The sequence below is a fragment of the Canis aureus genome, chromosome 27 (genome assembly GCF_053574225.1).
Source record: "Canis aureus isolate CA01 chromosome 27, VMU_Caureus_v.1.0, whole genome shotgun sequence".
NCBI lineage: Eukaryota > Metazoa > Chordata > Mammalia > Carnivora > Canidae > Canis > Canis aureus.
Window position 1 is genome coordinate 40,656,136 of NC_135637.1, and position 25,511 is coordinate 40,681,646.

The 25,511-nt window shown below is 48.9% G+C and overlaps 1 long non-coding RNA gene and 1 pseudogene across 1 annotated transcript in view; both read right to left on the reverse strand.

Annotated features, from left to right (window-relative positions):
* The window catches only part of LOC144299343 (uncharacterized), a 209,112-nt gene that overhangs the window by 49,861 nt on the left and 133,740 nt on the right, over positions 1–25,511 (reverse strand). The gene's annotated exons all lie outside the window — the stretch shown is intronic.
* Positions 2,467–6,747, reverse strand: LOC144299613 (alpha-tubulin N-acetyltransferase 1 pseudogene; annotated as a pseudogene).

A 25,511-nucleotide genomic window follows, 5' to 3' on the forward strand; every position in this document is an offset into this window, starting at 1 on the left:
TTAAAATCACATGAATTGATAATTATACTTAAAAAAAAAAAAAAAGCTTCTTGGACATGTTTGCTACCTGGAAGGGGAGTGATTTATCACTCTGAAAACTGAACTTATATTTTCTGCCTAAATTGTAGATCAAATGCAATAAAATAGTAGATGAGACTTTTTTTTCTTTTTTAAAAAAATATCTCAGTTAACGAAAGAAGGGATGATAAAGTTAGCATATTCTTTTGCGAACCACAATATAAATTACTTGGCAAAAGCAACAATGATCAGTGGCTGATTGTGACATAAAAAGTGTTGAAGTCAGACATCACGCTCCACCCGGTAAAAGTGCAAGAACACCTAGGAAATTGTTCTGCCAAGAAACCAGCCTTTGGTCAGGTCAGCCTTGCAGACTTAATGACCGTTAACAAGAAATGCAGGAGACAGATAAAACGTGATAAATGGCATCACAGAGTTACGATCTACAAAGTCCAGACTAAGAAACTCAGCAGGAGCTCTCAAACTTGAACATGCATATAAATTGCCCAGTGATCATGTTAAAATGCAAATTCTGACAGCTCTGTGGTGTGGGATTGAGATTCTTTAGTTATAATGAACTCTCAGGTGTTGTCAGTGCTGCTGGTCCATGGGCTGTACTTTGAGTAGTAAGGTTTAAAGTAAACTTAATTTGTTATGAGGGGCTGGGAGAAAAATGAGAATTAATCTATAAATTAAAAGTGGCTCCAGAGATGTAATCAAATGCAGTGTCTACACCTATGTCTAGGCCATTGAGCCAGTCAATGTGAAAAATTATGAGAAAATGATATCCTGATATTTGATATGATTAAGGAATTATTGTTCACTTTTTAAGATGTGATAACTGGGATCCCTGGGTGGCTCAGCGGTTTGGCGTCTGCCTTCGGCCCCGGGTGTGATCCTGGGGTCCCAGGATCGAGTTCCGCGTCGGGCTCCCTGCATGGAGCCTGCTTCTCCCTCTGCCTGTGTCTCTGCCTCTCTCTCTGTCTCTTATGAATAAATAAATAAAATATTTAAAAAAAAAATAAAATAAGATGTGATAACTGATTAATTTTTTTAATGTTCTTGTCTTTCTGAGATACATAATTTATGGCAGGATTGATGTGATAATTGGAACTAGGTTCAAAATCATTCAGTGTGTATTTTTCTTGGGGTTATGGGGATTATGAGTTCATTTACATTTCTCTACTTTTTTATGTTTGAATTTTTCCATAAGAAAGATTTTTAAAAACTGTCTCTGGATAATAATAAGCATATTTTGGAAACATTCAAGTTTTTGTTTGTTTTTAGTATCTCCATTAATTCTTCACCAACTTTTTATGTACATGTGAGTGGATCACTTTCCTTGCAAGTCTATAGCTTTCATTACATTTTCAAGGATGATTGGACAGGAATATTACTAATGGTATCTAAATTCAAGAAATGATCTCCTTTGAAAACTAACAAATTGAAGAAAGCCATTAGGATAATAATTGTATTAAGATACATTTCTTACTCTTGAGTAAACACTTTGAAACATATTTCCTAGTGGGTAATGTAGTGTATTTTAATAGAAGAGCACCCTCTGCTGCCTTGACAAGAAATGTCACCATAAACGTGGAGACCTTGTGTCCTTGATTTTTCCAGTTATCAGTTATGGCAAGTGGAACATAGAATAACAACAACAACAACAATAACAACAACAACAATAATTAGACCAGAGTAACTATTGAAAAAAAATTAGCAATCAGGAATAAAAAGGGGGAGGGGGGCAGCCCAGGTGGCTCAGCGGTTTAGCACCGCCTTGGGCCCAGGGCGTGATCCTGGAGACCCGGGGTCGAGTCCCACGTCGGGCTCCCTGCATGGAGCCTGCTTCTCCCTCTGCCTGTGCCTGTGCCTCTCTCTCTCTCTCTCTCTCTCTGTCTCTCATGAACAAATAAATAAAATCTTTAAAAAAGGAATAAAAAGGGGATATCATTATTGATCCTATTCGATATCAAGAACATAAGGGATGACTGAACAATATTATGTCAATGGATTTGCCAAGTTAAATTCCTTGAAAAATAAAAGTTAACCAAAATGATACAAGATCAAATAAAAACAGCCCTATAACTGAACAGCCCTATAACTACCAAAGAAAGTGAATTTCTTATTAAAACTTGCCACCAAGACAACTCCAGGTTCAGATGATTTCACTCGTGATTCTATTAAATATGAAGGAAGAAATAAAATGAATCTTACACAAACTCTTCCAGAAAAGAAGAATAAGGAATGATTTCCAGTTTATTTTATTTTTTATTTTTTTTTCTCGTGATAAAAATAAATACTTTTATTATTCTGTTAAAAATAAAATAAAATACAAATGACTTGGCATTGATTAGCCCACGGAAGGAAGGAAGTTAGAAGGAATACATCCATTTGGAGGAACGGCTTGGGCTACCTCCTGTAGTGAAAATACTGACTTTGAAGGTGCGTGTGTGGTGGGGGGGTGGGGGGGGCGGGCTGTGGTCACCAAGGCCTGGTGCTGCGGCGGTCCTGCAAGTTTCGAATGAACCTGGCGTTGAGTATGTCCCCACCCATTGTCCAGGACTGGGTCTCTCGGGGAACAGTGTGCGTGGCTTCCTCCCCAGACCCAGCCTGGGACAAGCCCTGCTCCTGGCCGGCAGACCTATTCTCTGTTTCCTGTTCCCCCTGCTTCGATTCCTGGTGGCCTGTATTGGGGGATGAGGAACTCAACCCCCCATGGCGGCTGTAGCAGCAGCTCTGGGCTACCAGCCCTGGGGGAGCCCCCCTGGTGCGGCGACGTTGGGCTGGGCTGCCCCCAGGATCAGTAGCAAGCAGAAGGCGAGCAGTAGGGTGTGGGGGGCAGAGGCGCAGGGAACGCAGCAAGTCCTGCTCTGGCACAAAGGGGCGGAGGGGACCCCGCTCTGGGGAGCTTCCCAGGCTGCTGGAGCGAGGGGGTGGGTGGGCTGGAGGCGTAGCTCGGCGAGGGGCTCTGTTCAGGGGCCAAGGAGGCTCCACAGCTACCTTCAGAAATTCTCGGTCACTAGAGGAATATGGCTTAATGTCTCCCTCTGCTCTCTTGGGTGGCAGCTTTCTTGCTGGAGCAGGGGTGTAGGATCAACCGCAGCAGCACGAGAGTGTCGAGATGCCCTCAGGGAGGGAGCAGGGGGCCGATGCTGATGGGCAAAGAAGCCTTCGAAGATCACAAAGTTGTTGACCTGTGGGACTGTGGTCTCCAGGTTGTAATGTTTATTCAGGAACTTAAGCAGCTTCTGTGAGGGTCGGTCAATGGCCAGTTGGTGTGGTTCAACTCGCTCCTTCTGCAACATATAGTGGAAGAGTTCTCGCCCATGGCCATGACGCTGAAGTGATTCATGGATGTAAAAGTCCAGAATGCAAAGTGGTTCTACCTCATTGTGAGCCTCGCGATCATCCAGTACAAAGAGTTTCTTGTATCCAACTTTAAGGAAGCCGATTATGGCTCCTTTGCCAGCCGGTCGTGCCAAAGTGTCTTTGAGCACATACATAACATGGCGATTACTCTGCATCCTTGATGTACTGGTGATGGGAGCAGGAAGATGCTGGGCCTTGGCAGAAGCCTTGCCCAGTTCATCTACAATGGTCATAATTTGCTGTTGTAGATCAACACTTGGAGGCCTCCGGTCTGGTTTTCCACCCCACCTTTTCGATTTCCAGTTTATTGATGAAGCCAGGATAATCCTAACATCAAAATCTGAAAATACAAGAAAATATTGCTATTTGTAAAAATTCCTAACAAAATATACCAAGTATTTCCAACAACCTGTTACAAACATATGATCAAATCACATTTTCCCAGAAATAATAAAAAATAATAATCTACCATATTAACAAGTAGACACTTAGAAATCAAGCATTGAAATCTATATTAACAAAATAGGGGAAAATGATATACTCATCTTAATAGATGTTTAAAAATTATTTTAAAATTCATTACTCTTTCTGAAAACTCTAGGAAACTTGGAATAAAGGGAGCACCTTGCATGGAAATCAGTAAAAATCCTAAAGCTGACATCAGCCTTCATGGTGAAGCATGGACAGTTTTATTGTTCACGTTGAGAAAAAGTCCAGGGTGTCCTTGCTTATCACTTTTATGCAGTATTTTTCTAGTCATTGTAATATATCAAGGAAAAGAAAAAAAATAGCAAGAATATTGGAAAGAAGTAAAACTTTTCTCCATACCAGAGAAGACATGATTTTTTTTTTTTTACATAAAAAAAAATAGCTGTTTAGAGTATCACGCTAAATGAACTAAATCAGAGGAAGGCAAATACCGTAAGATCTCACTCATTATGTGGAATTTAAGAAACAAAACAAAGGAGCAGAGAGGAAAATAAAAGAGAGACAAAGGAGGAAACAGACTCTTAACTCCAGAGAACACCCTGGATCCCAGAGCAGAGGTGGGGGAGGGGATGGGGAAACAGGTGATGGGGATTCGGGGGTGCAGCTGTTGTGATGAGCACCGGCTGATGTACGGAAGTGTTAAATACCGCATCGTACACCTGAAACTAATAAACACTGCATGTTAACTAACTGGGATTAAAATAAAAACTTAAAAAAATACTGACATGGTTAGCAAGTCACTAGCAGTCAGTAGGATGAACATGAACCAGGAGCTCACGCGTGTGGTATTTGCGTGTAATGGGCCCTGCTCTCACTGTTTCATGGATACGCGTCCAGCGGATCTATCATGTAGACTCCCTTGTCTGTTCTATTCTGTAGATGAGGAAACAGAGGCACAGCACAGGGCCTTCCCCTTTCCTTGACTGGGGGTTGGGGGCAGGGGCTGGTCCCCCAGGAGGATAGGTGGGAGGGTTGGTGGCTCCCCCTGCAGTGTGGAGGGAACAGGCTCGAGACTGCGAGCCGTCTTCTGGATCAAATGCTGCTCTGGCTGGGGGAGGATGCAAACCATCCCCTGGGTACAGCCTCCCACCCCTCTCTGTTCCTGTCTAGCAGCGTCCTGCCTTGGTTTCTGCTCTTACACCCAGTTTCTGACCAGAGGACAAGATGGGGACAAGGCTGTTGCTGCTTTGCCAGTTGCTTCTTGGCGAGGAAGGACCCCAGTGCTGTTCTTGGGGGCCCCAAAGGGGTTTTATAAACCTCAGCCTCATAATCTATGGATTGTCCTCACTTTTTTTTTTTTTTAAAGATTTATTTCTTTAAAATCTTTAGTTTTTGAGAGAGAGTGCATGTGAACGCGTGTGAATCAGGGGAGAGGCAGAGGCAGAGGCTTTCAAGCAGACTCCCCGCCCAGCTCAGAGCACATAGCGGGGCTCCAGCTCATGACCCCGCCTCATGACCTGAGATGAAACCAAAAGTCGGTCGCACAATGAACTAAGCCACCCAGGCACCACAGATTGTCCTCATCTTACATATCCACCCACATCCAGCTGTTGTTTGAACCATCTTGTGTACACACACACCTCCCTCCTAGCACTTGGACCTCACACACACACACACACACACACACAGTCCACTGGCCTCACAGTCAGGAGCACACAAGCACAAACATAGATGTACAACGGCAGAGACACACCGTCCCCTTTCTCTCTGCCTCCCAAGCATGAGTCACATGGACATAAACATACTTGCAATACGTAAATGGCCATAATCACAGACTCTCTGTGACGTTGTGGTGAGAGCAAGGCCACATATGTATTTTCACCACTCTTCTTAGAATGAGTTTACACCGAATTGGGGCTGCCTGAAGATCGGTCCCACCAATCTCTGTAATTTTTTATAGGTAATTTGGTACCAGGAAAGCAACTCACTTCTGTTGAGTCTTGATCCTTCCATTCGTCCTTAAGAGCTGGGCATAGCCTTCCTCAGGTTTCAGAATGTGCGTGTGACTTACACGCTCTCACAAGCCATGATGCTGTGAAGGCCAATCTCCATCAGCATCGTGCATGCCCCCTGCATCAGTTAGGGTTCCACAGGGAAACGGAACAATAGGAAGTATGTTAAGGATTGGCTCATGAAATAGTGGAGCTGGCAAGTCAGCTGTCTGTAGGGCAGGCAGTGGGCCGGAAGCTCAGGCTGGAGTTGACACAGAGGTCTTGAGGTAGAGTTTCTTCTCTAGAAAACCTCAGTTACTCTTCTTAAGGCTTTCGACTGATTAGATGAGGCCCACCCACAGCCTTGAAGGTAATTTGTTAACCACTCCTACAAAACACCTTCACAGCAACATCTGGATTAGTGTTTGATTAAATAACGGGGGTCAAGTCGACACATAAAACGAGGCCTCCTCCCTCCCTCCAGTCCAGGATAGACAAAGAGGTGTGCTACCCAAGTAGGAAGCTACGACCCATATGTGCCTGCTGGACCTGGGCATTATGCTTAGTCCAAATCGTGATGTGCTGTGTAAGGTGCATGCCTGATTGGGAGATTTTATTAGAAAAGAATAAACAAGAAATATCACCTGAATGATGCGTTGATATGATTATGTGTTTGGAATGATCGTAGTTTGAATACTTTGGGTTAAATTTCATTAAAGTTAATTTCACACTTCTTTTTACTGTTTTAACATGGATTCTAGAAAAATTTAAATCCTTTATGTTTCTAACAATGCATCGGACGGTGATTATACACCCCACTATGTGTGTGTATATATATGTACACACACACCTACATATATATACACTCCTCACTATGTCCATACACCTCGTATATGTGTGCCCTCGCTCTGTACGTGGAATGCCACTGTAACGCCATGTAAACGCCATTACATATATAACGATCGTTTGAATTTCTACATACATGTAAATGGTCTTTCATGGGAACTGAAAAAAACTTTTTTTTTAAATTTTTAAAAAATTTTTATTTATTTATGATAGGCACAGAGAGAGAGAAGGAGGCAGAGACACAGGCAGAGGGAGAAGCAGGCTCCATGCAGGAGCCTGACGTGGGATTCGATCCCGGGTCTCCAGGATCGCGCCCTGGGCCAAAGGCAGGCGCCAAACCGCTGCACCACCCAGGGATCCCTGAAAAAAACTTTTGAGCAAGTATTGCTGAAACTGCTGGCTGTCTATGAAGAGAGATAATCCGTATTGGACTGTGTCACACATCCTCAACAAAAATTAATTTAAGGTTGGTAGAAGGCTGAAATGTGAAAGCTAAGTCAATAAAATTTTACAAGAAACCAGGAGAATACCTTGATGAAATGGGAGGAGACAAAAGTGTCCCGGGTCGAATAATCAATCCCTCCAGAGAAAAGGCAAAGAATGGACAGACTGTATATATCATGAGTGAAAATTGCTCACCAAGGGGCACCGGTAAGAAATGAGGAGACAAGCCACCAGTTTTTAGAAAAGATTCGTAAACTTCATCTTGAGGAAAGATTTGTCCCCAGGATATATAAAAATTCTCACAACTCTCCAATAAAAATGCAGAGAAATTAAAAAAAAAATGGGCTGAAGACTTGAAAATGCACCGAGGAAGGAATGCAGATGTCGATCCACACAAGCAAGACCAAGCGGTCAATATTATGATGCATCAGGGAAACGCTAATGAAAACCATCCTGAGATACTATGCACACCTCCGGGGAAAAGGCTGCAATTAAAACAGCTGCAAACAACAGGAATCAGCGCAGACAGGAGGACGCTGGAACTGCCACCCTCTGCTGGGGAGAAAGCAAATAGGTACCATGGCTTTGGGAAGGGGAGACATGACCCTGACATCTTCTTCGACATCTATTTTGACCGACAGCTGGAGGTGGCAGGGAGGGAGTGCACGGCTCCCAGCCTGGGGGGTGGTGGTGGGGTGGTCGGCCTGTCCCGACACCTCAGAGGTTCAGGGAGCAAAGCCCCTTCTCTCTTGGAGCCTCAGCTCCCACATCTGGGTGAGGGGCTCTCTGCTCTCAGGAACAGAGCATGTGGGGTTGCCTTGCACGTTTCCAGAAAGATTTGGCTTTTCCACCATGGCTTTCAGCTTATGGGAACTTGCTGAGGCCACACAGTGTACTGTGCATCCCCCTGGGTTGGCCTCAGGCTGGGTCCCTCGTTCTCTCATTCATTTGTTCATTCATTCATCCCACAAACAGGAGCACGTACATCCCAGAGGGAAGGGCTGTGCTTGTGTCTCTCCTGATAACAGCTTTCCTTTAGAGGCCTTGAAATCCAGAAGCTGTCATTCTACCTCAGCCTCACATTTTCAAGTTTTTTTTTTTTTTTTTTAAATAACAAATCATACGAGTAAGGCTGAAAGTACCACCTTTGAAACCTCTGCTGAGAAAACCCATGGAGGTGCTGCCCCAGCCTGAACAACCTCTAGCTCCCCGCCCCCCGGCCCCCTACCCCAGCTCCAGTGCACCTACCTGGGCAGCCTCAGCGGTTCTCAGAGAAGCCCAGACCTGCCTTCCCCGTCTGTCGGTTCTGAGCCCTTCCTAGTTTTCCATTCATTGTTTAAAACTGTGCTAAGGCAAAGAAAAATAATCTCCCTGTAATAAGCTCTTGGAGTTCTGTATCAGTCTTGGGTTTTCGAGCTCAGACATTCAGCGCCAGCTTTTCCTAGTAAGCCCGTTGTTCTGCTTCAGTTCTGCTTCGCTTGCGTTTCCTTATCAATTTCTGGTTTTGGAAACATTTCAGTTGTTCCATTCATTTTCACATTCTCTTCTTTTGTTGGGGTTCTTCAGTGTTAAATGATGCGGATTTTCCTCATTGAAAACAATTGGCTCTGTCCTACAGCTTGTTGGGGTTAGTCTTTTCATTGTGCTCCCTACAGTTTGTGCACAATTTTATTTGGTGGCTTGTTGGATCGGAAAATTATTTAGATCTCTGAATTTTCCAGGCTGTTGTTGGTTTTACTTGAAGTGTTGTTACTTCTATTTTTTTTTTAAAGGGAGATTGTGCCATGATCCCCACTGTAGTCTTTAATATCTTTCAAAACAATTTGAGGATGTCTTGGTAGTTCAAAATGGTGAATTCTGAGGAAAATGCCATGGTGGTTGTCTGATGTTAAAAATTTGCTCAACCTTTTTAATCGCAGTACTGTGCAATTAGTAGTCTACGTCCATAAGAAATTAAATGTCCTAGTGGATTATCTGCTGGTCAGCAGAGCATTACGTATGACTTAACTCAGGATGGCTTTGTCCTTCTTTCATTCGAATGCCCACCCATTGATAGTTTCCACATACATGCCGGGAGCGTGGAGGACCATGGCCAGGCCCTGTCTAATGCACTGACTGGGGCCACTGGAGTGAGAGAAAAGAGTGGGTACAAGGTGGGGGTGTCCCCACAGATAAGCAGTGGAAAGAGGAGCTTTCTGGATTGAGACAACAGTGTGCATAATCCACTGAGACAACAGTGTGCGTAGTTCAGGAGGCCTTGGGGGCCAGAGGAAAAGTTATGTAAGGAAAGAGCGAGCCAAGGGCAGAGTGGAGTTCTACATTGCTTTGGGCCTCCTCGCCCAACCCTCAGCAGGCGTGGTCTACCCTGGTCGCCTGGTGCAGGTTTGGTTCTGACTAGAACCCAGGGAGACATGTGCATGGGGTGGTGTGGTCCAGCTGGCTGTGATGGCCCTGGGCACCTCTGTGTCAGACTGGGCCGCCATGGAGGAGCTTCACCCTGCTGGGGCAGATACTGGGCCGTTTCATGACAGCTGCCTCTGACAATACGAGCACAGGTCACATTGTCCCTGGGTATCAGTGGCAGGTGGGTAGATGGTGCTGTGATAGCTCTAGAGTCTTAGTTTTCTTGCTTTGAAGCAAAATTGTACGGTCACTCACAGAAGGGCTTTCTGCACAGGGAGACGGGGACACCAGCTATGGTGAAATGTAACACTCCTAACAAGTTTCAGCCTAGGTTGAGGAAGAACCTCAGTGTTCAGACCCGAAACGGCCTGTGTCTCAGACAGAAGAAGGGTTCAGGCTCTGCACCAAAAACAGAAAACCATTGAAACACAAGCATGAGAAGCTGAAACATCCTTAAAGCTCCTGCCAGCAACTGAAAAAAGGCTCAAGCTCTCTGCAGTGATCTTCATGGCATATGGGGAGAGTCAGCTGTTATCGCTGCAGGAAGATTGGCTTGAGATCAAAGACAGGGCAGATTCCCTGGGAGGTGATGACATGGTCAAGAACTTAGAATTAAGGGAACCAGGGAATGGAGAGCATGTTGAGGACCAGATAAAAAGGTCCAGGAGGAAACCAAAGCTTGCTGCTCCATCAAGCACACATTTAAACACTCAAGATGGAAAAAGCAATGCCACAGTAATGTTGCCAAAGAAGAGAAGACTAAAGCCCACCTGACAGGTCATCACAAAGGTGCCCCGACTGAAGAGGCCTCCATCGAAAGGGCAGATCAATATTTTGAGGAAAAAAGAAATGAAATGAGTGAACTACATCACCAAAAAGAAATGGAGCATCTGGGGATATTACCTGTCAGGGCAGATCTTGACTTAGAGCAGAGGGTGGGCAGTTCTGAAGCCAATGGCCTGATAACTCTTAAAACTGAAGAGCTGGAGACCTACCAAAAGCCATTCCAAAGTCTTGAATCACTGTCGGAAAGAACCGTTTCTTATCTGTGGCCGATTCTGATCCTGAAAAGAACAGCTCTTGATGACTAGTTGAGAGCTGGGGAGGCTAAAGGAATCCTCAGAGTCACCAGACAAGAGGTGGAAGGCCTGAGACAAGGAATAAGGAGAAGAGAATTCAACTTCGGCTTCTGGAAGTAGATTCTCTTCTATTCAGTGACCTCAGTGGAGCACTTGGTGGGAAAAATTGTCCCCTGCTCTCTGTGCATGGGCAGGCGCTTCCTCTGAGGTGAGACTTGACTTGATTACCTCTCTCACTCCTCCTCCTCTTTCTCCATCACCTTCATTTGTTCTCCTCCTCTTTCCCCAGTGAGGGGTTGACTGTGAGTCTCAATGGGGAGTTCCTGGCAAGAAGATGTCCTCTTCCTCCACCTCCTTCAGGAAGGCTGTGTGCACCCACAGGAGCCATCTTCTCCCCAAAGCCTACTTGCCCTCTTTTTCATACACTGTGGCCTTTTAGTCTTCTTTCCTGGACACTGTCATCCAGAAAATGCACATGTGCTACCTCTTGGCTTCATTCAGCCTCCATACAACACTAGAAGCCAAAATCCTGAGACACAATCCTAATCGTCAGTCACCAAGTTTCTCATTTTATCCTCGGAATATCTTTGAGTTCTCTATATATTTATGTTTTAGGGCAGAAATCTCTCTTTTTAAAAGGTTTTATTTATTTTAGAGAGCATGCACATGTGCACAAGTAGTAGGGAGAGGGGCTGAGAGAGAGGGAAAGGGAGAGAATCCAAGCAGACCCCATGCTGAGTTCAGAGCCCAACTTGGAGCTCAATCTCAGGACCCTGAAATCATGACCTGAGCCAAAACCAAGTTAGACCCTTAACCGAGTAAGCCACCATGCACCCCTAGAAACCTCTTTTTATGCAAGTGGCTTGCATCTTGATGATAATATACATCTCAGGATGGATTTGGAAATTTGAGATTATTTAAGTTTTCCCATTATATGATAATCTCTAGAAAATGTAAGTAATATATTTTTATTTGATGAGTGAGCCTACTATTCTTTAAACAACATAATATTATCAATGAGCAGTTTAGCCTACAAAGATGTTTGACATAGAAAGGTACTTTCTCTGTTAATTTTTCTGTCAGCAGCATTATAAGAGGAAGATATGAGCTACTTCATGATCTCAATAAATTATGCTTGAATTAAAGACTGGCTGACATGTGGACTGAGTGCAGAGGGAGGCCTGTGAAGTGGGGAGTGTGGAGGACTGGACCAACCCGTGGCTACTGCCCTTGGCTGTGTGAGCCCCTGGAAGAGGCCAGGCTAATGCCGACACTTGGTGAAGATGGAGGTGGGCCAGTCTGTAACTCCTCACCTTTGCCCCACATCTCTAGGAGACCTGGGCCACTGTGGCCCTCAACATAGTTCTCTAGATGATGTTTTTATGCCACTGTCAGCCTTCACAGTGCCATCATTAGGCTTACATGTTGGTGTCCCTGGTGGTATCTTGTGCCAAGCACTCAGGTGTCCGGGAGTATGGCATATAGAGTGGATCTGACAAGCAACTTGTCTGACACGAGATCAAGCAGGTCCCCAGGTTTGGCAATGGGGACTGTCATGAAAGGTGCAAGGGTGAAGCCTTGGGTATTTTAGCAAAGAGTCTTTAGTCCGAGACAAGACAAGTCCCACTGTACAGAATAGGTTGTTAGTCTTTGCTCACGTGGAGCACGTCCAGAGACGCAACCATTCTAAGCAAATCATCTGTCGGTCTTCAGGGGAGTTGTGCCTCAGATCCTTGATGTCAGCATGATCAAAGTATGTAACGGGGGCCTAGAACCTGCAGGTCATCTGACTGCCACTGAGACTCAGGTTCTCCATCTCTGTGTGGGTCCAGCGTTTAGCTCCCTACTAGTAGTGCTGAGAAGATCCCAGTAGAACTCAAGGGTCTCCCTGGTACCTGGAAGCCAGCACAGCCCCAGAAATGGAAAGTAGCCTATAAGACTTCTCCAAGGATGCACCTCTGAGCCAGGCAATGGGCAGAAGGGAATGGGCAAGCACGGGGGTATTCCCAGAAAAACCAAAGCACCGTGAGGGCTAAACACTGTAGCTGCCAAGGCACCCACTGAGGGAAACAGAGGCTTTGGGTGGAGGCAGGGACTGTGGGGTATGAGGACTTAGGGACTCGGATCTTGTGCTAATACATTCCAGAGACTGTGTCTCTTCAAGGCAGTCCACCATTGAGAGTCTCCTCAGCACAGATTCTGGGGAGAGGCATCTACTGGAGGCAGATTGTTCTGGTTCCTTCCTGCCCCATGCCTGAGATGGTCATACTTCGTTCTGGTTCCTATCTTTGTTTATATCACCTGATCTGATCTGGTTGTTTCTGCCTTGAAGGCAGAGAGACCCATCTCTGGGGAGGTCATGGGCTTTCTGTGTCAGCCTCCTCATGTAGGTGCCTAGTGAGAGGTGGGGGAAGGCTTAGCCAGTCACCCTGAGGCCGGGGATGTGGTTGCAAGAGTCATGGGGGTTGTTACAAAGCCGTGCTACGCTGCGTGCCCTGTGGACATGTGGGGTCTGTCACTGGGATGACCAGCATCCACATGTCCTACTGGGAAAAATTCTGTCTCATTGCCCTTTGGCGTCAGGGAGGGGACAGGAGAAGGTAATGGGTCAGCATCACTGCTGGAGAAATCTGTGTGTGGGAAGGACACGAGCCAGGACTTGATCCCATCCCTGTCTCAGCTGCTGTCCACATGTGACTTGCTTCCCCGACGATTCTCTCACACCTTGGAGACTCCTGTTGTAGGAAATCAGTGAACGTTTTCCTTGAAAATTACCAGTAGAGGGATCCCTGGGTGGCCCAGCGGTTTAGCCCCTGCCTTCAGCCCAGGGTGTGATCCTGGGGTCCCGGGATCGAGTCCCACGTCGGGCTCCCTGCATGGAGACTGCTTCTCCCTCTGTCTGTGTCTCTGCCTCTCTCTCTCTCTCTCTGTCTCTCATGAGTAAATAAATAAAATGTTTAAAATCTTTCTTAAAAAAAAATTACCAGCAGAGGGCAGCATACACCAGGGGCCCTAAAGAGTTCTGTCATTTCCTGTCCCTTCCGTGGAGTTGCCTTATAAGGATGATTACAACATCCAGCAGCTCACTGTCCCTGGCTTACTCTCCTTCCTTGTATTTATGCTACTTACCCCTGTTTTCCTTAACAAACGTTTCTCAATTTTTTTCTTTTTACTTATATTCTTTTTTTTTTTTTGAAGATTCTATTTATTTGAGAGAGAGGATGAGAGAGAGAGAGTTCAGGAGCAGGGGCAGAGGCAGAGGGAGAAGCAGACTCCCCCCTAAGCAGGTAGCCTGACTCAAGGCTCCATCCCAGGACCCTGAGATAATAACCTGAGCCGAAGGTAGACGCTCCCCAGGGGCCCCTCTTTTCACTTATGTTTTTCTTTCTTTTCTTTTCTTTTCTTTTCTTTTCTTTTCTTTTCTTTTCTTTTCTTTTTTCTTTTCTTTTTCCTTTTTTTTTTTTTTTTGACTAAGATCACTTATGTTTTAATATATATGCTAAGTGGAGTAAGTTAATCAGAGAAGGACAAACATTATATGATTTCATTCATTCTGGAAATATAAAAAATAGTGAAAGGGATTATAGGGGAAAGGAGAGAAAATGAGAGGGAAATATCAGAGAGGGAGACAAACCATGAGAAACTCCTGACTGGGAAACGAACAAAGGGTGGTGGAAGGGGAGGTGGGCCGGGGGATGGGGTGACTGGGTGTCAGGCACTGAGGGGGGCACTTGATGGGATGAGCACTGGGTGTCGTACTATATGTTGGCAAATCAGACTCCAAAAAAAAAATATATATATATATACAATAACAAACAAAAAGCAAATATAGGCTTTTGGCCCTGTGTGTGCCAGGTCATGCACATGATGACGGGGGTCACAGTGAGCCAGGCCCCCTGTCCTCTTTCATAATTTATTCTTTCAACTTCAGCATCCATGTCTGTCTGTTTGTGGACTGATCCTAGAAATCCAAGAAAAGGAGGGCCTTTTTTTTTACTCCTAGAACTGTATGTGAGCCCCTATTTCCTATAGAACAAATGTGAGGACTTCCCTGGATTACCAAGGGCAGGTCCTGAGAACACAAGACTTTGTGGGACGCCTCCCGGTGTGGTCCCACAGGACTCCCCTCCATGTGCAAGGTTTGCCAACCAGGGGCGGATGATGGGTGTGGAATTGAGATCCTGCTGCAGGAGCAGTCGAGCCCTGCCCACTGCCTCTCACTCTAGGGCATGAGAGTGGTGCTGGAGGGAAGGGGGACCCCTTTCCTTTCTGTTCCATGGCGCTCTGGGGAGTTACACCTGCTGGCCATGATGGAGGAGCTTGGTCAATCTACCTTTCCCACCGATAACAATGATTAAGTCTGGACAAATTATTCTTAAGAAAGCACTCGATGGAAGGCACTGCAGAGCCATTCAAATGAGGTGGGTCCTGGAGGGGATGTCTGTGGGAAGAAAGCGCTAGGAGCGAGGTCTCTGTACAGTTAGTTGTTCAGCCATGGAAATGCCCCCAATACTCAGTGAATATTAAACTTCACCAAAATGACTCATCAAATAGAAAATCTTCCACATAAAGTCAACCTTGAGCTCAGATGACTTTCCTGGTGAATTCTATCAGCTTGAAGGAACAAACAGTCCTACACTACTTCTTTCAGAACATAGAGGAAGAGGGACGACTTGGTGATATATTTTGGGACACCGGTATTCCCTGCTACCCAATGTCAAAGTGTGCAAAAGCAGAAGTACAGACCGGTGTGCCTCCTGATGATGGTCACAAAAATTCATAATGAAATATAAGCTAATAACTTAGCAGCATTAGACAAATAGAGACGATCATGACTGAGTGGCATTTATAAGGGCAGCAATGCAAGGTGACGTTTACATGTCAAACTTGAAATTCAACATATTCGCTTAGTCAGGGAAAGGTAGAAAATAATCATTTCCATAGATTCTGAAAAATCAGTTGATAAAATTTATGGCTCATTCATTATTATTTTTTTTTACACTCTCAGCAAATTTGGAATAGAGGGGCATTTCCTCCATGTGATAAAATACGTTAATGAAGAACCTTGGGCTAATCTTATTGGTGACACATGGAAAAATTTTGTGCCTATGATTGAGAAAAAGGCCAAGAAATCAGCTCTTATCACCTCTATTTAGTGTTGGGTACAGGGCCCAGTAAATGCAATATGGTTAAGGAAAGAGAAAGTGGGAGAGAATGTTGGAGGGAAGTAGAACTTCTATTCACCAAAGGCATGCGTTGATATAGAGAAGTCCTAAGGAATCTGTTTTTAAAAGTACTAGAACTAGAAAAAAATAAAAAAATAAAAAAAGTAAAAGTACTAGAACTAATGTATATATTTGGCAAGGTCTGAGGGTATGAGGACAATGTACAGCAATCGATTTATACTTCTGTATTTTAGCAATAATAATTTAGAATGTAGAAGTATCAGTATCATTCGATGTCACTTCTCAACACAATAGTCTGGATTCAACTCAATGTTAATTGTAACCCTAGAGAAATTGCCAACTTACTCCATAATTTATATGGGATGCATTAGGGGAGGATTATACTCCCATGATTTTGTGTATAAAATTCATGATTTTATGTATAAAAATACAGTAATCAAGATAGTACCGGATTGGCGTGGGGACACATAAATAATACATCAGTGTGATAGAATAGAAAATCCAGCCATCTACCCGGTTTCTGTAATGGGACCTGGATTCTTCCAGTAGAAGTAAAAGACCTTTAGTGGAGAAGACAAAGACTTTTCAGCAAGTATTGCTAAAGCCGCTGGTTGTCTATGCGAGATATAATCAATCTTGACCTCTGCCACAGAGTCACGTAAACTTGGTTCAGTTTTATGACTGAATATAAAAACTAAGTCAATAAAGTTTCTACAAAAAAACAGGAAAATATCTTCATGAAATTGGAGTAGGCTGAAAGTCTTGGTAGGATATTAAAACCATAAACAAGGAAAAGAAATGGGTAGGCTGCCCTTCATCAAAAAAGAAAACTGCTCATCAGAGGCACCAGTGAGAAAATGAGATGCGACACCTGTTGTTGGAAAATATTCATAAAATTCATCTGAGAAAGGCCTTGTCCTAGAATGTATAAAAATTCTTGCAAAGAAATAAGAACGTGGGCATGAGACTTGAAAAGGAGCGTACGAAGGGAAAAATACCAAAGCTCTGTGAGCAGAAGATAAAGTAATTAGCACCACTTGTCATCAGGGAAGTAGTCCTGAGACCACGGTGAGACGCTGCTCACATCCCCAGGACAAAGGCTGCAATTCAGGTGACAAAGCACGGGATCAGCCCAGATGCTAGGAAAGCAGAAGTGCCCCATTGCGCTGCGTAGGAGGTAGAGAGGGGCCCCCACTTTAGGAAAAGGTAGGATGACCGTAACACCTTAGGTAGCATACGGCGACCAGGGGTTGGAGGTGACAGCTACGGAGCGGTCGGCGTGTCTGCGCCACAGGCAGTGGGGGCAGCTCTCAGGCCCTGGCCTGACCTGTCCTGAGAGCCTCAGCAGGCCAGGGGCAGCGGTTAAGGTCCAAGCCTCTCCTCTCCCTGAGCTGGTTTCCGCAGCCGCACACTGGCCCCCCCGCTTTGCGTGAGCAGAACACCCTTCCTTGAGCTGTGGGCTTCCTCTGTCCCCCACAAAACTGGCCAGGAGCAGGGGCCCTTCCACCACGGCTGCAAGCACCTGCAGCGACCCCCGAGCTCCTGGTGTGTGCACAGATGTGCCCTGCAAGTGCGTCCTCGCCGCTCATTCCTTCACCTGCAGACAGGCCCGGGCACCTCCCAGAGTCCCCAGCAAGCCTGTGGGCACTAGCTGCCACTCCTCCCCTTTCCAAATTCATTTTGCTAATTATCTAATAGAAGAAAGCCCAAATAAAGCTACGAGGGTGGTCCCAAGTCCTCCTTCTCTGAGGGTGATGCCCGGCTGTGCATTTCCACCCTGTACCACCTCCGGGCTGAAGTCTGGGCCGCAGCCGTCCTTCTGTCTGTCTGGCTCCACGATGCGTGGGGATGGCCCAGGGGGAGGAGGAGCAGGCGGCTGGGAGAGGGTGCTGGAGGGCCCAGCACCGTGGTGTTCCCAGGGGTGCCCCCTGCACCTTCCCGCACCTGAAAGGTGGGCTCTGGAGATTTGGTCTCCTCTGGATCTTGACCTGTCCACTCTCCCTTCTTTCCAATTTCTCCCTTCTCTATGTAAGAGGGACGTGGCCACTCTGTTTCTGCACTCGAAGTTCCAATTAAAGTCTCCTGATTTAAAAAAATGATAATAAATTTTTTAAAAATAAATAATTAATTAAAGTCTCCTGATTTTCTGACATGTAAAAGCTACTCTTCCACTATAGTCAGTGTCCTGGTCCACTGGAGCTTTTGGAACAAAACGCCACAGACAAGGGGCTCTGGTTCTGCACAGCAGGCACTTACCCCTCACTGTCCTGCAGGCTGGATGTCCACGACCACTGCGCTGGCACGTTTGGTGTCGGGGGGGGCTTCCTGGTTCAGACTCCCAATTTTTCCTTCTTGTCTCTAATTCTCCTAAAATGGAACCACGGGAACATTGCAATATCTTAGTTTTCAAAAATAAATATCTTTATTTTTTTCCAAAAAAAAACCCCTGAGGATCATCTTGTGGTCCAAAATCATGAGTTTCTTATCCATGTTACCCAGCCACGTGATAGTAAACATTTGTTCAGCGTTTGAAGTCACATGTGCTCCACTATTGGATGTTGCCAGGAGTGTTAAGTGCTTAAGGAAACCAGGTGCTTCATAGATTTTTATGCAAGACCCCTCAGGGATGACCAGGGATGGCTTTGCCCCTCGGTTCTTGGTTCAGACCCCCAATCATTTACTCCTGCCACACAGGTGCATGGAGCGCTGAGCACCTCGTCGTGCCCAGGCCCTGTTGGCTGGTAGAAAAGTGAGTACAAAGGACCGACCTATCCTCTTCACATCTGTGAAGGCCCATCTCAGCCTCAGAGTCCCATCAGCTCAACAACAGCAACTGAGCCACAGCTCAGCTTCTCCCTCTACTCAATCTAGGTGGGCGTGGGAGGACACTGGGGAACGTGGGTGAGGAAGGACTGTGGTTCCACAGGGGGTCGAGCTCCCCCACTGTGGGCGAGCAGGGGAAAGGCAGAGGAAGCAGCACGCACAGACCACAGGGCGGGCATCCGGGCCCCTCAAAGGAAAGTTTAAGCAGAGGGGGAGAGGAGCCAGAGCCAAGGAGGGGGTGTGTGTGTTCCTTGTTGTCGCAGTCCTGCCCTGCATGGGGTCAGCCTGGCCCGTGGGGTCAGCCTGGTCGTCTGGTGTGGGTGGAGCTCAGCGAGCAGCTCAGGTGGGTGATCCCTGAGGTGAGTTGTGCTCCCGCCAGCCCTGGTGGCCACAGGGCTCTCTCTACATCAGACGGGCCCCTGGGGGGGGGGGGGGCGCATCCTGCTGGGCTCCGTACGGTTGGCCACCCCAGTTTTATGGCAGAAGCACCCAATCACATGAGAGCGGCCCTGTCTCTGGCTGCCTGTGGGCAATGACGGATAGGATGTGATCATAATAGTTCAGCTGTTCAAACTTATCTTGATTTTATGCTGAATTTTCAGTTTTATAGGGCGATGAGGACCGTGCCAGTAGCAATTCAGGGCTAGATGCAGCAAAGTGGAACACTCTCAACATGTCTCGTTCTGTAGTGGAAGTGACATAAACCCAGACGTGCCAGATGTGTGGATTGTTAGAAAGCCATGATTAGAGACGTCGTAGGCATTATGGTGAGACGCGGGGGAAAGAAAATCCTCAAGTGTTCACGTGAGAAGGAACTGATGCGTGTTCCTGCAGCCAACACCCAGTCAGCGGAGGAACAATCCATCACAGCACAAGCAGAAGCTAGAACACATTTAAAAGTGCAAAAGTAGGCAACTGAGAAAGATGCAGCATCTCCCTGATGACGTCCGGGGCCGCATGCGGGGCCAGCTGTCATGTCTGGGAGCCAGGAATGAACGGGTCCTTGGAGAGAAGAGGGCCCGTGTGATCCTGTTCACCCGGAGAGGGGGCCTGTGCATGTGATCCTGTGCACCTGGACGGGGAGCCTGTGGATGTGATCCTGTATACCCGGAGGGGCAGCCTGTGGACATGATCCTGTGCACCCAGATGGGGGGCCTGTGGACGTGATCCTGTGCACCCGGAGCGGGGGGGGGGGGGCTGTGTACGTGATCCTGTGCACCCAGAGGGGCATCCTGTGGACGTGATCCTGTGCACCCAGAGGAGGGGCCTGTGGACGTGATCCTGTGCACCCAGAAGGGCATCCTGTGGACGTGATCCTGTGCACCTAGAGGGGGGCCTGTGCACGTGATCTTGTGCACCCGGAGGGGGGGGCCTGTGCACGTGATCCTGTGCACCTGGATGGGGAGCCTGTGGATGTGATCCTGTATACCCGGAGGGGCAGCCTGTGGACATGATCCTGTGCACCTGGATGGGGGGCCTGTGGACGCGATCCCGTGCACCCGGGGGGGGGGCTGTGTACGTGATCCTGTGCACCCAGAGGGGCATCCTGTGGACGTGATCCTGTGCACCCAGAGGAGGGGCCTGTGGACATGATCCTGTGCACCCAGAAGGGCAGCCTGTGGACGTGATCCTGTGCACCTAGAGAGGGGCCTGTGCACGTGATCCTGTACACCCGGGGGGGGGGGTGCTGTGGACGGCCAGGGGGAAGTGAAGGACAGGGCCATGTGAAGCGTGATCTGGAGAGACCCCGGTGCCACTCGCCTGCCGAGGAAGAGCGGCTGTCGTAAGGATATCCAGGCCCAGAAGCCTCAATCAAAAGGGCAGCTCAGCTTCGGCCAAGAGAGAAGATGGGAGTGACCGAAGTTGCTGGAGAGAACGAAAGGGAGCTTTCCGGCTGTTTTCCTGGGAAGACCGACCATGACTTGCGGTAAGAGATGAAACGTTCCCCCCAATGCACGGAGCTGGGGAATCCGCAGAAGGTGATGGGAAGAGCGCAAGGGCGAGGTGGAAAGAGACATTTGTTCTTCTCGGAGTTTTTCTGTCCCTCGAACTAGAAAGCTCCTGAGCCGAGGCAGGATGAGGGATCATCTCCCTGCAGATTTGAGGCCCACCCAGCCAGACGGAAGAGGGGTTCACCTGCAGCCTCACGCGTCTGACAGCGGCAGCCGAGCACCTGCGGGGAGAAGCGCGGCCCTGGTCTGGGCAGCGGCTGGGGTGTCCTGTGTGATGGGGGGTCTCGGGCCCGCCCACTGAGACCCTCCTGTTCCTCTACTCCTCAACTTCTCTAAGTCAGCCTGAGCTTTCCGCGGGCCTGAATGGGGGTACCTGGCCAGGCAGTCCCTTCCTGCACCTCCCCAGGAGGCCTGGGGCGCACGGCTCCGCGTGGCTCCCCATCACGCTGAGGTCACAGTCCTGATTTCCCTGGGACTCCCCTCTCCAGGAAGTGGAGTGATTTGTCTCCTAGACTCACTCATCCCCACGTTACCCTGACACGCCCCGAAACCTGCAGGTCTCTTGGTTTCTTATTTTTTCCTTAAAATCGTCTTTACCCTCCATGTTTAATTTTCCGAAAGAAATGTCTTCTCAGTAAGGGATTTTACTTGCTCGTTTTGCATCTTGATCGGAGCATCATTTTCACGGTGCATTTGCAAAGTAGAAATCCTCTCGTTTCTGCCCACTGCGTCGTACACAGCAGAAAACCGAAGTAGAGTTCTCTGTGGTGAGTCAGCCCAGCCCACTGTTCCCAAGACAATTACAGGATCATGGGTGAGCATTTTTGCTCAGAGACACGTGGGAAACGAGCAAACACTCCCTCTGTTAATGTTTCTGTTTTCCAGCGTTACAGGAAAAACATGAAAACCCCTTGGTGGCCTCAGTGATTTATAGCTGAATTGTAGGAACAGGTAATCTGGTGAGTGGGAGGAGGGGAGGAGGGCCATGACCGGAGCCGGGGCAGTCGGGGTGGGGGGCTTGCAGGGCGCCCGCTGGCTGGGCCCAGCCTCAGCCTGGCTGTCCCTGCTCATCCTTGGCCCGCGGCAGCCCATCTGGGGGTGGGGGGGCCCTCCGGCTCTCCTTGGCATCCTGCGCTCCTGCTAGTGGTCCTGCCTCTGTTGCTAAGGGTGGGGTCAGGAAGCAGGGGTGCTCAGCAGCCCCGCGGACCCTAAGTCATGGTGTGGGACACGTGGGTGACACCAAGCGGGACTGGAGGTCGGGTGGTGAGGTGGGGGGTGCTGCATCTGGGGTCCGGGCCAGGCCAGCGGTCTAGGGTGGGCCTCGTCCGTTGGCACAGAGGGGCGGCCCGTGTTGCGAGAGGACGTCTGGCGAGGACTCTGGGGTGGACCTGAGCCGGATTCGAGCTGGGGCCCCAGGACCCTTTGGCAGTGGGTGTCTTTCCACTTAGAGCTCTTAGCTGGGCCCCCCCAGTTCCCTGATCTGCAGGGGGAGCATTCTAGGAGCAGCCGGCCGGTGACCCTGGGAAGGTCCCAGGAGGAGCAGGGGGCTCCCCCACGCCGGGCACGCGGCCGATGCCCCGATCCGCAGGGAGGCGTGAACCAGGCTGTACCCGGTGGGCACCGTCAGCACACTTGCTGGCTGCCCGGCCGTCGTGTGTTCGTGGGCCGGGGCACAGTCATTCCACACCTCTCTGCGGTTGGGACGTCTCCGAGCTGTGCCCCAGCCTAGAGCGCGTGTCTACACCGGTCACCACCTGTGCCCGTGGCGTCCCCCTGCCTGGCCTCGCCCGCCCTGGCCGGGCCTGCCGCTCCGTGAAGCCGCAGCCCGGTGCCCGTGTCCTGTGTCCTGTGCCCTGTGCCCGGCCCTCGGCGGGCTCGTCTCTGCAGGAGCAGCCCGGGGACGCTCGGGGTTGCAGGGACATTGTGTGAAGGGTTAGCAAGGCCCCTCGTCCTGTGTTCTGGAACTCGCCGTCGGGCTCACGTGGCGGGGCTTGGCCGTGCTCCTGAGCAGCTCCTCCACCTGCCGGGAGGACAGATGGACAGGCGGGAGGCATAGCTTCGGGCTCCCCAAGTGGGATGATTCTGGGGGGACTCCCGGGCCTGCTGTCATTGTGGGTGTCCACGCGGCCCCCGGAGCCTGTGCCGGCTTCACGCCAGAGCCTCCCAGTGCGGGTCCCGAAGGGGAGGGAGGCGGGTGCCTGGGTGGGGCTGTCCTTCCACCCGACCCGGCGGAGGAGGGTGTGTGTGCACACGTTCGAGTCCCCTGGCAGCCCCCTGCCCCCCAAAAGTGGCCTCTTCATATGGTGGGAACACTCTGCTGTTCTTTCCGTGGCCACCCCAGCCGGCTCCTCCACGGGGACCGCGGGGCACACGGGAGACAGGCTGGATGAGGTGCTGGGTGGCAACAGGGCAAGGGAGGCCACTCTTGGCAGGGACGGAGGTTAAAATCAACCTTACGGGGGCAGCCCGGTGGCTCAGCGGTTGAGCACCTGCCTTCGGCCCAGGCCCGGGGATCGAGGCCCGCGTCGGGCTCCCTGCATGGAGCCTGCTTCTCCCCCTGCCTGGGTCTCTGCCTCGCTCTCTCTCTGTGTCTCTCATGAATAAATAAATCTTAAAAAAAAAAATCAACCTTACTGCCACCATGAGAGGGAGGCAGGCCCTCCAGGCGAATGCCGTCGAGGAGGAGACCGGGGCTGGAGCATCCGGCCCGCGCAGGGACAGAGGTTGGGGGACCCTCTCCCAGCAGGCCGTGGCCGGGCCGTGGCGGCTCCACGAGGTTGGAGAGGACGCAGAGAGGCGCAGGTGCTGCAGGCTCCACAGTGAGAGCCTCCTGGGCTGAGGAGCTCGGGGCCGCCCTGCCCGTCGCTGTGAGGCCGCGACCCCATAGATCCTGGGACAGGAGGGCGCCACGGAGACAGGTGTGAGAGCGGATGTCCCTCTGCCCCAGCGGGGGTGGAATCGGGGCCGGAGGAAGCACGAGGAAGAGCTCAAGTCGTCAGCCTGCGATCGCTGCGGGGGTGGCGTCCACACTGACGTGGCCTGCCTGGTCAACCAGCTCTCGGGGATGCAAGAAAAGTCATTAACTTTCGGTTTCTTTGGCTTAATGTCACTGTTGTGAAGATGGGAGCTGGACTTCCAAGCCCTTCACATGTTGGAGCTGAAACTAGAGGTGAAACGCATCATTTTTTTTAATTTATTTTTTACTGGTGTCCAATTTGCCAACATACAGAATAACACCCAGTGCTCATCCCGTCAAGTGCCCCCCTCAGTGCCCGTCACCCAGTCACCCCCACCCCCGCCCTCCTCCCCTTCCACCACCCCTAGTTCGCTTCCCAGAGTTAGGAGTCTTTATGTTCTGTCTCCCTTTCTGATATTTCCCACTTATTTTTTCTCCTTTCCCCTTTATTCCCTTTCACTATTATTTATATTCCCCAAATGAATGAGAACATATAATGTTTGTCCTTCTCCGACTGACTTATTTCACTCAGCATAATACCCTCCAGGTCCATCCACGTCGAAGCAGATGGTGGGTCATTGCTAATGGCTGAGGAATATTCCATTGTATACATAGACCACATCTTCTTTATCCATCATCTTTCGATGGACACCGAGGCTCCTTCCACAGTGTGGCTATTGTGGACATTCCTGCTATAAACATCGGGGTGCAGGGGGCCCGGGAAACGCATCATTTTTTATATAACCAAATGCTGTAAACATAGTAAAGGAGGAGGCAGTGGGCAGAGAGGCCAGTCCCTGCCTTCCGGCCCATCCCCGACGGCACGTTGCCATTTGCTGCTGGGCTCTGGCTGCTTTGGACCCCATCCCGCTTCCCCTGGGGCACGAGGACCAGGACTCGAGCACGTGCATGGCCCGGTATGGCTCGTCCCACAGACTGGGGAGCGCGGGCTTACGTGTGGCAGCAGTGGTGGGGCCCCCGTGGGCCCATGTTTCCCAGCCAGGGCCCCCCGCGCAGCAGCAGGGCTCAGCCCCAAGTAGATCCAGATTCCTCCCAGATGAATGGGCAACGAGTGATTGACTGAGGATTTGTAGACAAAGATTCTTAAAGCACAATTCAGCTAACACTTCATCAACTTTATTATTAGAACTCTTTTTTGCTTTCCCGGCCAAATTATTTTTCTCTTCTCTTCTCTCTTCTCTCTCTCTTCTTTCTTCTGATTCCCATCAGGGACTAGCAGGATGCCCTCCATGGGCCTGACCTGACCAATTTCTTTTTCACTCCCATGTGAATGCTCCACTCAGAAAAACTGAAGCCCCTTGAATTGTGTCCATCCACTATTTTCAAAGTTAAGAACTAGTTAAGACTTAGGTGATCCTGGGACACCTGGGTGGCTTAGCGGTTGAATGTCTGCCTTTGGCTCAGGTCCCGATCCTGGGGTTCTGGGATCAAGTCCCACATCGGGCTCCCTGCAGGGGAGCCTGTTTTTCCCTCTGCCTGTGTCTCTTCCTCTCTCTGTGTCTCTCGTGAATAAATAAATAAAATCTTTAAAAAACAAAGACTTAGGTCATCCATCTACATCTGGGAAAGAAGTTCTTTGCTGTTTTTGGTCCTTGATGCCATGTTTTTTAGCTTGTGTAGGCAGTGTTTCCCTCCCTGTGGCAGGGTTCCTCTCATTCTTGCACACATCCCAGCCTTGAAAACTCCAGATGGCTACCACCCAGTGTTCCAGGCTAGCTGGAGAGGAAATAGATATTTGACTCAGAAAGAGCGGGGGTGGAAAGTCAGGAAACACAGGATCCTTCCAGAAACATAGCTTCCTGACCTGTGAGCTGAGGGATGTAGAGGTAATTTAGGAAAAGAATTTCCAACACCCACTTAAAATGTTTAACAAGCATTAACATACTTTGACAATTTGAGATAACACATTCTTCCCAATTCTTTTCACGTTGTTTTAGAAAGATACGTTATCCAAATTATAATGGAGCAACGTCTGCTGGCAGAGGAGGATG